The sequence below is a fragment of the Rhinatrema bivittatum genome, chromosome 2 (assembly GCF_901001135.1).
Source record: "Rhinatrema bivittatum chromosome 2, aRhiBiv1.1, whole genome shotgun sequence".
NCBI lineage: Eukaryota > Metazoa > Chordata > Amphibia > Gymnophiona > Rhinatrematidae > Rhinatrema > Rhinatrema bivittatum.
The window spans coordinates 619,038,218-619,052,143 of record NC_042616.1 but is presented as its reverse complement, the minus strand read 5'-3'; positions in this window follow the sequence as shown (position 1 = coordinate 619,052,143).

Below are 13,926 nucleotides of genomic sequence, written 5' to 3'. Positions count from 1 at the left end.
CAACCATTAAGAGAAAAGTGCAAAATTTTTATTATCACCACTTTCAAAAATATTTTAGAAATGTGTCCATACAATATAAAATAACACACACTCTCTCATTCACACCATAAAAACATCAGAATACACGCCAGTGCCAGCATATGCGGCTCCAATGAGCCTATATAATTGTACAGATATAACATGTACTTGAATACCCTGTGGATATATCCACTTACAATCTAAGTATTTCTGACTCCCATCTCTGTTTTCTACTTCCAATAAATTTAATATATCAGGTTAACACATGTAATATACTGATGACAACGCTGGCTACTATTGTGGAATTCTTATCTTTGGAATGTCCGTTTTCAACATGGATGTAAATTCACGTGGTCTGACCCCAACAAGCGGCCCCTGTTTCACATGCGTTTGCTTCCTCAGGGGGACTGCAACCACTGAGAAAACCAAATTTAATATTTTTAGAAGCAGGATCATAGGATCATAGGACACATTCACTACCTAACCCATTAACCCAATTTTTACCTCTAAATCGTTTAAACTCAAAACTTTTTTTCTTTTTTTCACCAGACTGCACGAATGTTCATCGTTTCCAACCTTCCTCGGGACATGGATACTCAACGTTCTCAAAGACTATTCTTGTCAACTCACAACCAATACCAGAATCTACAAAACCCCAAACACATAGGTACTAGACTTAAAACCACCAATGATCATCCCAATAGGCCTACACTCATAACCACTTCCATACCTTACACTTACCGGTTCCTTGAGGCTGTTCGCCACAATATTAAACCGATTAATATATTTCTCCTTTCACTGGGACTTCCAACTGCAACATGATTTTACCAATAAACTCTGCTTTACTCCCACAAACATTTTAAGGCATTTCTTAAGGGCCTCCGCCCTAACGTGCTGAATAGCACGCCCCAGCGTCCCAGCCGGACGCAACAGCATGACGTCTCTCAAGGTCTCAGCTCTAACGTGATGAATCACGCCCTGAACAGACGCAAACGGCGTGACATCATAAAAACTTCCTCAAGACTACGTTTCCCTTCAACATAATGTTCACCCTTTCCCCTACTCACACATATTATAATCGCCTATATGCCTATATAAAGCAAATCCGTATTTATGCACCTCATTCACTATATACTTCTAGATGATAATATCACACGTGTTACCCACATCTGTCAACTGCAGATCAAACACTTTAGATTGCCCTGCCTTAACGACTATATAACAATGGTCCCAATGTTTATCCCTAAACTATATTATTACACAAAGGCAATCCATTCAATTTCTGCATTCAAACCCTGAGGACTCAGGGTTTGCCACTCAAATATACACTGTTGTTCCCATTGCGTCAGTAAAAGTTGGGTATCCCCTTCAGGATTCAAACATTGTCTGACTACAAAACATTTTATATCATTGATGGTATGTGCATACCGCAACCAATGGCTCACCAATGGAGCTGATTCTTTTTTCGTTCTTACACAGCTCTTATGTTCCACAATTCTCTGTCTTATGGATCTGTTGGTATGGCCAATGTATACTAGTGCACACGGGCACACTATTGCATATACGACACGCTCAGACGAACAAGTGTAGTGTCCTAACAATATATATGGACGCATAGATTTTTTAAATTGATATTGTTGTATTTGCAATACATTGATGCATACTGAGCAGTGGCCACATTGAAATTGGCCTAAAGATGACTCCTTAATCATAGGCTGTATTTTTCTCTTCAATCTCGATCTTAAATTTTTGCCTTTCTTAGTGGCAAAAATAGGTGACTCCGAAAAACTAGGTAAGGTTGACATGATGGTCCAATGTTTCATTATACTTTGTTTAATAGCCGAAGTCTTAGAAGAATAAGGCAATGTACAAACTATTCTCAAAATGTTCTCTTTGTGCTGCACCTTCAGCAAGTTATCACGATTTGCATAAAGGCCTCTCTTAAATGCCTTTTTAACAAGGCATTTATTGTACCCACGTTCCACAAACCTATTTGAGAGTTCCTGAGCCTTAGATCTATATTCTTTAACAGTGGAGCACAATCTCCCGTATCTCAAAAACTGACCACACGGAATATTTTCCTTCAACTTTCTGGGATGGAAACTAGTGGCATGAAGCAGTGTATTTATATCTGTGGGTTTCCTGAACACAGTAGTGTCAAACTGAGCCTCACCTTTAATAACTTTTATGTCCAAAAAAGTGACCGAGGTAATGTCCTTGATAAAAGTAAACTGTAAATGAACATCGCATTGATTCATGTATGTTTGAAAATCTGATAACACCTCTTCATCACCTGTCCACAGGAAGAATAAATCATCTATGTAATGCCTCCAAATGGTGATATAATCAAAGAACTTGGAGGAGTATATGAACTGATTTTCATACTGAGCTACATATAATCCTGCAACCGTAGGCGCCAGTGGGGATCCCATAGGAATCCCTCGCACTTGTTTATAAATAACACTATTGAATCAAAAATAACTCTCTGTTATCACTAATTTTACCAACTGCATCAGCAGGTGGTATTTTCCACTAGACATATCAACCTCTTTCAATAATGTTTGAACTATCGAATAGGCCTGAGGTTGAGGAATGTTAGTATACAGCGATGATATATCAGCTGTAACTAACCATCGAACCGAATGCACTTGTTCCTGTGCCATACTGTTCAAAAAATCCATAGAATCTCTAACATAAAAATAAACTTGTGTTACCATAGGCTGAAGTAACCGGTCAACATATTTGGCAATAGGTTCAAATATAGACCCAATGCCAGACACAATGGGCCTGCCTGGAGGCTGTTCCAGTGATTTATGGATTTTTGGAACCATATAAAAATACGGGACTGACAGATAGGGTTGAAATAACCATCTGAACTCTTGACGAGAAATAATATGACTCTTCAAAGCCCCCTCCAACAAATCCTTTACTCTTACTACCAATTCTTCTGTGGGATCATGTTCTAACTCAATGTACGTGGATGTATCTGTCAATTGTTGTATCGCTTCTTGGTTATACCATGCCGCATCTAACACAACGACTGCACCTCCCTTAACAGCTGTCGATATTACTATGGTAGAATCCATTTTCAACTGTTTAATAGCCCGATGTTCAGCTAAACTCAAATTGTACTTCAATTTCTCTACATCTGCTTCTATACCATTCAGATCTCTCAGAACCAAAGATTCAAAAGCTAAGACAAGTGGATGGGGGGAATGGGTGGCATCCATTTGGATGCTCGATGAAGTTTTTTATCATAGGTAGAGTCATCTATAGAACTTCGAAAGAAATCTCATAATCTAATTCTCCTAAACAATTTATGTAACTCCACCCTTGTAAAAAAAGGGTCATGTCTCTCAGATGGCACAAACGTAAGCCCTCTATTCAGGACTGACAACATATCAGTGGATAATATTTTAGATGAAATATTAATAACTGACCCAATGGATATATTTTGCCCTCGGTTATCTGTCAATATCTTCGGTACCGATTGTGTCCTCCTCTTTGTGTATTCTTTTAACCTGTATCTGTTTGAGGTTGTTTCATTTGGGACCTTAAAAAAGGAATTCTCTGATTACCCCCCTCCTGATTTAATCTATCGTCTAACCCAGATTTAAATGTAACCCGTTTAGCCGGTATCTCATCCAATGATTTATCATCTTCAGAAGAATCTCCTGACGATGAAAAACCAGATCGTGCTCTATTACTATATCTCTTCCCTTTCTGCATCCACGAGTACACGTAGCCCTGTGAATAATCACGTTCATCTCTATAAAATTTGCTCAATTTAACCTTTTTTATATCATCACTGAAAGTTTCAAGCTGTTTCTGATAATCCACTAATTGTACATCATAAATTTCTGCCGAACAAGAGCTGGCTATCATTTGCATTTCTTTGGAAATGGATTCTTTAATTTCTGATACTTCCTCTTTGATATACGAAATAGTGAGCAACATTAAATCATATGAGCATTTGCTCAAAATGGCATTCCATTTTGTGACAAATGTATCATTACTAGCATAAAAAGATGGCTCCTTATTCATTCGCAGACCACGTGGAATACGCTTCACATGACAATACTCAGAGAGGGTTTTAGCATGTAATTCCATCCGTTCCAATTTTTTGCTAAGTTTCATATATGAATCCCAATCTCCCTCTACGACAGGTTCAGGTGTATCGGTATCTAATAATCTCAACCCCGATAGAATATCTTGTGCAGCCTGATCAGTAAAACTCCACATGAATTCTTCCATGTTATCACACCCCAATACTATTCGGTAACCGTACAAGGTACGCTCACAGGGTAACAAGAACTACTTTCTCTATATTATATATCATCACAACCATTAAGAGAAAAGTGCAAAATTTTTATTATCACCACTTTCAAAAATATTTTAGAAATGTGTCCATACAATATAAAATAACACACACTCTCTCATTCACACCATAAAAACATCAGAATTCACGCCAGTGCCAGCATATGCGGCTCCAATGAGCCTATATAATTGTACAGATATAACATGTACTTGAATACCCTGTGGATATATCCACTTACAATCTAAGTATTTCTGACTCCCATCTCTGTTTTCTACTTCCAATAAATTTAATATATCAGGTTAACACATGTAATATACTGATGACAACGCTGGCCACTATTGTGGAATTCTTATCTTTGGAATGTCCGTTTTCAACATGGATGTAAACTCACGTGGTCTGACCCCAACAAGCGGCCCCTGTTTCACATGCGTTTGCTTCCTCAGGGGGACTGCAACCACTGAGAAAACCAAATTTAATATTTTTAGAAGCAGGATCATAGGACACATTCACTACCTAACCCATTAACCCAATTTTTTCCTCAAAATCGTTTAAACTCAAAACTTTTTTTCTTTTTTTCACCAGACTGCACGAATGTTCATTGTTTCCAACCTTCCTCGGGACATGGATACTCGACGTTCTCAAAGATACTTGATGTTCTCAAAGACTATTCTCGTCAACTCACAACCAATATTTCTCCTATTTCAAACAGCCACTAAAAAATCACTGCGAACCAAAAGAATGAAACTAATATGATATGTTTTATTTGTGGGGAGATCACCATGCGTTTCGCGAACCCATGAATACAACGAGTAGGGACTTATGCGTTGCGGAGTGCACATTCGTTGAAAATGAATGCACATCTTTACTATTTAGTAGGGATGTGCAGAAGGGAAAAATTCATTTCAATTCAGTTTTTGTTTCCCAGGGACCCAAATTCATTGTATTAGTTTCATAGGAGGAAAAACCAATTCGTTGATTAGTTTTATTCATTGTCCGTTTTCCCATTAAATTCAATGGGGGAAGTATTTGCAGCCTACTTTTGGCTGCAGAAATGGAGTTTTCTTATCAATACTGATGAAATTTCTGGGGAGCAATCATCAGAACGAGAAAAGAGCTCCAAAGTACTTAGACTGTGGTAAAGTGGCACCAAAGTGGTATGAATAACCTAAGGCACTTTAAAGGGGCAAAGGGATACCAGGAGTGGCAAGAGTACTTTAATAGAGGCGAAGGAGGTTTTCATGTGAGCAGTGGTTCAACATGTGTCAGAGGGTGCTAAGAGATAGGCTGGCTGCACCCCGGGAGAGTTCCCTTTCCTTTGCGCAGGAATGGACTCCCTGGAATGGGATGGCCCCTAGAGTGAAGCACGAGCCTTCAAGCGTGGCAAGTTGACGAGGAGGAGGTTTCCATGTGAACAGTGGTTCAATTTGGGTCAGAGGGTGCTAAGAGCCTGGCTGCATCTGGGGAGAGTTCCCTTTCCTTTGCGCAGGAAAGGGCTCTCTGCAATGGGTTGGTACCTAGAGTGTGGTGGTTCCGTTGGCATCTAGTGAATACCCAGAAGCTATTAACTGTACTTATGGACTTCAGCTGATAACAAAGGAACTTGAAGAGCTCTCAGGAATAAGAAACTCTACTCAAGTCCAAATCTACAATATCAACCTATGTTGACTTTGTAGTTTACACAGTGCCTCTGTAAACTATGGGAACACAGAGGATGAACTGGAGTACAACTACCAACAGTTTTCTATGGCACTAGAAACATTAATGTTGGCACCTAGGAAACATCTAGGGAAAATGGCCCCTATTATGAAGGTCATGAAAACTATTGAGCATATTAAATATCCAACTTCCAAGCTGGACAGACAGGCACAGCATTAGAGGTCAGGCCCTCGTAGGGACGTAAAGCCTGAATGGACAGGCACAGAATTAGAGGATAGAGGTCAAGCCCTTGTAGGGACATAAGGCTTGGACGGACAGGCACAGCATTTGAGGATAGATGTCAAGCCCTTGTAGGGACTTAAGGCTTGGATAGACAGGCATAAAATTCAAGGACAGAGGTCAAGCCCTTGTAGGGATGTAAGGCCTGGACGGACAGACACAGCATTCAAGGATAGAGGTCAAGCCCTTGTAGGGACGAAAGGCCTGGATGGACAGGCACAGCATTAGAGGTCAAGCCCTCGTAGGGACTTAAGGCCTGGATAGACAGACACAGCATTCAAGGATAGAGGTCAAGCCCTTGTAGGGACGAAAGGCCTGGATGGACATGCACAGCGTTAGAGGTCAAGCCCTTGTAGGGACATAAGGCCTGGATGGACATGCACAGTGTTAGAGGTCAAGCCCTTGTAGGGACATAAGGCCTGGATGGACATGCACAGCGTTAGAGGTCAAGCCCTTGTAGGGACTTAAGGCCTGGATGGACAGGCTTAGCATTCGAGGATAGAGGTCAAGCCCTTGTAGGGGTGTAAAGCCTGGATGGACAGGCACAGCATTCGAGGATAGAGGTCAAGCCCTTCTAGGGATGTAAGGCCTGGATGGATAGGCACAGCATTAGAGGTCAAGTCCTCATAGGGACTTCAGGCCTGGATGAACAGGTACAGCATTCAAGGATAGAGGTCAAGCCCTTGTAGGGACTTAAGGCCTGGATGGACATGCACAATGTTAGAGGTCAAGCCCTTGTAGGGACATAAGGATTGGATGGACAGTCACAGCATTCAAGGATAGAGGTCAAGCCCTTGTAGGGACATAATGCCTGGACGGACAGGCACAGCATTAGAGGTCAAGCCCTCGTAGGGATGAAAAGCCTGGATGGACAGTCACAGCATTCAAGGATAGAGGTCAAGCACTTGTAGGGACGTAATGCCTGGACGGACAGACACAGCATTAGAGGTCAAGCCCTCGTAGGGATGAAAAGCCTGGATGGACAGGCACAGCATTCGAGGATAGAGGTCAAGCCCTTCTAGGGATGTAAGGCCTGGATGGATAGGCACAGCATTAGAGGTCAAGTCCTCATAGGGACTTCAGACCTGGACGAACAGGCACAGCATTCAAGGATAGAGGTCAAGCCCTTGTAGGGACGTAATGCCTGGACGGACAGGCACAGCATTAGAGGTCAAGCCCTCGTAGGGATGAAAAGCCTGGATGGACAGGCACAGCATTCGAGGATAGAGGTTAACCCCTCATAGGGACTTAAGGCCTGGAAGGACAGGCACAGCATTAGATGTCAAGCACTTGTAGGGACATAAGGCCTGGACAGACAGGCATAGCATTTGAGGACAGAGGTCAAGTCCTCGTAGGGACGTAAATCCTGGATGGATAGGCACAGCATTCGAGGATAGAGGTCAAGCCCTTGTAGGGATGTAAGGCCTGGATGAATAGGCACAGCATTAGAGGTCAAGCCCTCGTAGGGCCTTAAGTCCTGGATGGACAGGCACAGCATTCAAGGGTAGAGGTCAAGCCCTTGTAGGGACTTAAGACCTGGGCGGACATGCACAGTGTTAGAGGTGAAGCCCTTCTAGGGACTTAAGGCCTGGATGGACATGCACAGCGTTAGAGGTCAAGCCCTTGTAGGGACATAAGGCCTGGATGGACAGGCACAGCATTCGAGGAAAGAGGTCAAGCCCTCGTAGGGACGTAAGGCCTGGATGGACAGGCACAGCATTCAAGGATAGAGGTCAAGCCCTCGTAGAGATGTAAAGACTGGATGGACAGGCACAGCATTCAAGGATAGAGGTCAAGCCCTTGTAGGGACTTAAGGCCTGGATGGACAGGCATAGCATTCGAGGATAGAGGTCAAGCCCTTGTAGGGGTGTAAAGCCTGGATGGACAGGCACAGCATTCGAGGATAGAGGTCAAGCCCTTCTAGGGATGTAAGGCCTGGATGGATAGGCACAGCATTAGAGGTCAAGTCCTCATAGGGACTTCAGGCCTGGATGAACAGGCACAGCATTCAAGGATAGAGGTCAAGCCCTTGTAGGGACTTAAGGCCTGGATGGACATGCACAATGTTAGAGGTCAAGCCCTTGTAGGGACATAAGGCCTGGATGGACAGTCACAGCATTCAAGGATAGAGGTCAAGCCCTTGTAGGGACATAATGCCTGGACGGACAGGCACAGCATTAGAGGTCAAGCCCTCGTAGGGATGAAAAGCCTGGATGGACAGTCACAGCATTCAAGGATAGAGGTCAAGCACTTGTAGGGACGTAATGCCTGGACGGACAGGCACAGCAGTAGAGGTCAAGCCCTCGTAGGGATGAAAAGCCTGGATGGACAGGCACAGCATTCGAGGATAGAGGTTAACCCCTCATAGGGACTTAAGGCCTGGAAGGACAGGCACAGCATTAGATGTCAAGCACTTGTAGAGACATAAGGCCTGGACGGACAGGCATAGCATTTGAGGACAGAGGTTCAGCCCTCATAGGGAATTAAGGCCTGGACGGACAGGCAAACCATTAGAGGTCATGCCCTGGTAGGGACATAAGTCCTAGATGGACAGGCACAGCATTCGAGGATAGAGGTCAAGTCCTCGTAGGGACATAAATCCTGGATGGACAGGCACAGCATTTGAGGATAGAGGTCAAGCCCTTGTAGGGATGTAAGGCCTGGATGGATAGGCACAGCATTAGAGGTCAAGCCCTCGTAGGGCCTTAAGTCCTGGATGGACAGGCACAGCATTCAAGGGTAGAGGTCAAGCCCTTGTAGGGACTTAAGGCCTGGGCGGACATGCACAGTGTTAGAGGTGAAGCCCTTTTAGGGACTTAAGGCCTGGATGGACATGCACAGCGTTAGAGGTCAAGCCCTTGTAGGGACATAATGCCTGGATGGAGAGGCACAGCATTCGAGGATAGAAGTCAAGCCCTTGTAGGGACATAAGGCCTGGACGGACAGGCAAAGCGTTAGAGGTCAAGGCCTCGTAGGGACGTAAATCCTGGATGGACAGGCACAGTGTTAGAGGTCAAGCCCTTGTAGGGATGTAAGACCTGGATGGACAGGCAAAGCGTTAGAGGTCAAGACCTCGTAGTGTCGTAAATCCTGGATGGACAGGCACAGCATTCGAGGACAGAGGTCAAGCCCTTGTAGGGACGTAAGGCCTGGATGGACATGCACAGCATTAGAGGTCAAGCCCTCATAGGGTCTTAAGGCCTGGACAGACAGGCACAGCATTCAAGGATAGAGGTCAAACCCTCATAGGGACTTAAGGCCTGGAAGGACAGGCACAGCGTTAGATGTCAAGCCATCATAGGGACTTAAGGCCTGGACGGACAGGCACAGCGTTAGATGTCAAGCCCTTGTAGGGACATAAGGCCTGGACGGACAGGCACAGCATTCGAGGATAGAGGTCTAGCACTTGATGGGACGTAAGGCCTGGATGGACAGGTACAGTATTAGAGGCCAAGCCCTTGTAGGGACATAAGGCCTGGACAGACAGGCACAGCATTAGAGGTTAAGCCCTCATAGGGCCTTAAGGCCTGGACGGACAGGCACAGCGTTAGAGGTCAAGCCCTTGTAGGGACATAAGGCCTGGATGGACAGGCACAGCATTCGAGGATAGAGGTCAAGCTCTTGATGGGACTTAAGGCCTGGATGGACAGGCACAGCCTTAAAGGTCAAGCCCTCATAAGGACTTAAGGCCTGGACGGACAGGCATAGCATTCGAGGACAGAGGTTCAGCCCTCATAGGGAATTAAGGCTTGGACGGTCCAGGACAGCATTCGAGGATAGAGGTCAAGCCCTTGTAGGGACGTAAGGCCTGGATGGACAGGCACAGCATTAGAGTCAAGCCCACTTAGGGAATTAAGGCCTGGACAGACAGGCACAGCATTAGAGGATAGAGGTCAAACCCTCATAGGGACTGAAGGCCTGGACGGACAGGCACAGCATTAGAGGTCAAGCCCTTGTAGGGACATAAGGCCTGGATGGACAGGCACAGCATTCGAGGATAGAGGTCAAGCCCCTGAACAGACGTAACCTCAAAACATTCAAGAAGGATCTAAAAACATGGCTGTTCTACAAAGTCTACATTGACAATCAAGTGTCAAAACAGCCAAACACTCAACTGAATTACCAACCGAAACCACACAAAAACAAGACATCAACCAGCACCAAGCAAACCCTTCTCATACAAAAATGATCTTATGTCAGACTATAAAAAATAATAACTTTACGTTTAACTAATTTTCCCACCCTTGTAACCCTCCTTTCCCCACTCTTTCTATATACCCCCCCCCCCGTAGCACATCCCCCCTCTTCCTATCCCCTTTAATCCTTACCCTCTCCGATCCCCTTTATCCGCTCATTTTTGAATATAATATGTATCCTGTTATACCCTTAATTCGAATATGTTAAGATACTACCTTTTGAATCTTGTAAACTGTTGTGATGGCTTCACCGAACAACGGTATATAAAACTCAACAAATAAATAAATAAATTTAACTTCTGACATTCTGGATGAAAACGGAAAAGAGCAAATCCCCCTAGATATGGGTTCCTTTATATCTTTAATCAAAAGATTATCTTGATTTGCATGCAGGCCCCGCCTGAATGCTCTTCTAACATTACCATATGAGTACCCGCGATCTATGAATCTCTCTCTGCCTGTATGTGTCAGATGACAACACAACCATCTATTCCTTAAAAATTGCCCAAACGGAATGTTCTCCTTAAGTCTCTGTGGGTGGAAACTTTGGAAATGTAGCAGAGTGTTCCGATCAGTAGGTTTCCTGTAAAAGTATGTATCAATATATCGATCTACTATTTGCACTACCATATCCAAAAAGGTGAGCCGGTCTGATTGTGTTTGAAAAGAAAACTCCAAATTTACATCACCCTGATTAATGAAATTCATAAACTGACAATGCCTCTAAACCACCACTCCATAAGAAAAACAGATCATCGATATACTGCCTCCAAAAACTCACAGAACAAAAAAAATTGAGAGGAGTAGATATGCTCAGCCTCAAAACGGGCCACATAGAGACCAGCTACTGATGGAGCTAATGGGGGAGCCCATGGGAATGCCAGGTATTTGATTATAATACACAGAATCAAAAACAAAATAACTGTTTCTAATAACCAACTTCACTAACTGCATGAGTACCTGGTACTGATTTCCGGTATCTCCAAATTATTCAAAGCATTAGCAATGATAATAATTGCTTGATTCTGTGGGATACTAGTATACAATGATGTAATATTAGCTGTGACAAGTACCGTAACCCAAGAAAAATCCTGAACTGAATGTAAAGATACGATAAAATCAGTAGAGTTCCTAATATAAGAAGGAGACTTCACAACCAATGGTTGGAGTAGCTTGTCAATGAATTTTGCAATCGGTTCGAATACCAAACCAATCCCTGCCACTATAGGTTGCCCTGGAGGCGCAGTTAAGGATTTATGAATCTTCGGAACAGTATAAAAGTATGGCACCACGGGATGCTCTTGATATAGATAATGGAATTCCCTACGAGAGACAGCATGCAATTCTAAAGCATGGTCCAAAATGCCCTTAACAGTATGTTGAATCTCAACAGTGGGGTTGAGGTCCATCACCATATAGCTCTGTACATCACTCAACTGTCTCATAATTTTCTGAATATATTGTGAACAATCTAAAACTACCACAGCTCCACCCTTAGGCCGGATGACAATGGAGATATCCTCCCTTAACTTTTAATGGCACCGAACTCATCCCTAGATAAATTGAACTTAATCCTCTCTTGAGACTCCTCTAATTATTGCAAATCTTGTAACACCAAGGATTAAAAAGCTATAATTAAAGGATGAGGAGGTTCAGGTGGCATCCAAGTTGAAGGTTTATATAACTCTGAACTTCCCTGATTCAACGGCATACCTGATCCAAAATAGTCCCTCAATTTAATACGTCGAAAAAACTTATGAAGTTCAACTTGTACATTAAACGGATCATATTTTTCAGTAGGGATAAAAGACAGCCCTTTATTCAAAATTGACAACATAGGCCAAGATAAAGTCTTAGATAACAAATGAATCTTGTAAATAGTTATTCCATTTCATTTCATTTTATTTTACGTTATTTTCTTTCATTTTATTAACCTATCTAACCGCCCTATGGACCCTTTTTTCTTCCACTATATTCCCATCTTGTTCCTTCGCCTCCCTGTTTCATGTAACTTATCTTTTACTTTCTAAATCATGCTGTATTAACCCCGTTATATGTAAACCGATGTGATATGCAAATGAATGTCAGTATATAAAAGTTTTAAAATAAATAAATAAAATTAAAGACTACTTGATGCCTTACAAAGGTACCATTCGTCTTATCATTTAATGATGTCTGTACCTGTTGTGATATCCACTCTGAAAAGCTCTTTGTTCCTGACTTTCCTGAGTTGACCTGTTTTGAGATCTTAAAAAAGGTATGCAGTGGCCTCCATATCATTGGAGTGTAAGAAAGATGCCTCCTCATTGGGAACATTAAATGTCACCTTCTTGGGGGGCACTCCTACACCTTCTAATGTTCTATCATCATCTGAGGACTATCCAGATGAAGAAAAATCCCCTCTACTTTTAATGCCTCCTCTCTTACCCTTTTGCATCCATGGATAAACAAACCCTTGTGTGTAAATTCTCTTCCTGATAGAATTTACTTAACTTAATCTTTTTAGTGTCATTTTGAAATTGGTCCAGTTGCTTCTGGAACTCAGATACCTGAACGTCAAACACTTCTTTCGGAAATGTATGTTGAATCGCCTCTGTTTCCTTCAGTATATTCTGTTTAATGTGATTAATGTGCTCTTTAATAACGGTAGGGGGAAGTGAGGAAAACAGGATTTACATTCAGACATCATCCAACAAGGCATCGATCTGTGCAATCTGGGTAAACAAGCACTGGGGTAACTTGCTTGATGTGGCAGTTACAACCTTTAACCATAAGCCTTATGCTCACCTTTGATGCAACTTCAACATTACTCTCTGCATCAATGATAGAGGATGGCAGGAAACTTGAATCAAACAGTTACCAACAAGAGCCCTGAAGTTCGTGATTGGTGAAACAGATAAGTATGGGAAAATAAGTGTACAAGCTTGCTGGGCAGAATAGATGGACCGATTGGTCTTTTTCTGCCATCATTTCTATGTTTCTATACAATATGGTAAGTAACATCAAATCATATGCACATTTACTTAGAACAGCGTTCCATTTAGATACAAACATCTCATTATTAACAAAGGGGCGGATTTTAAAAGGAGCGCGAATAGCCTACTTTTGTTTGCGCTCCAGGCGCAAACAAAAGTACGCTGGATTTTAGTAGATACGCGCGGAGCCGCACGTATCTGCTAAAAACCTGGATCGGCGCGCGCAAGGCTATGGATTTTGTATAGCCGGCGCGCGCCGAGCCGCGCAGCCTACCCCCGTTCCCTCCAAGGCCGCTCCGAAATCGGAGCGGCCTCGGAGGGAACTTTCCTTTGCCCTCCCCTCACCTTCCCCTCCCTTCCCCTACCTAACCCCCCCGCCCGGCCCTGTCTAAACCCCCCCCTTACCTTTGTCGGGGGATTTACGCCTCCCAGAGGGAGGCGTAAATCCCCGTGCGTCAGCGGGCCTCCTGCGCGCCGGGACGCG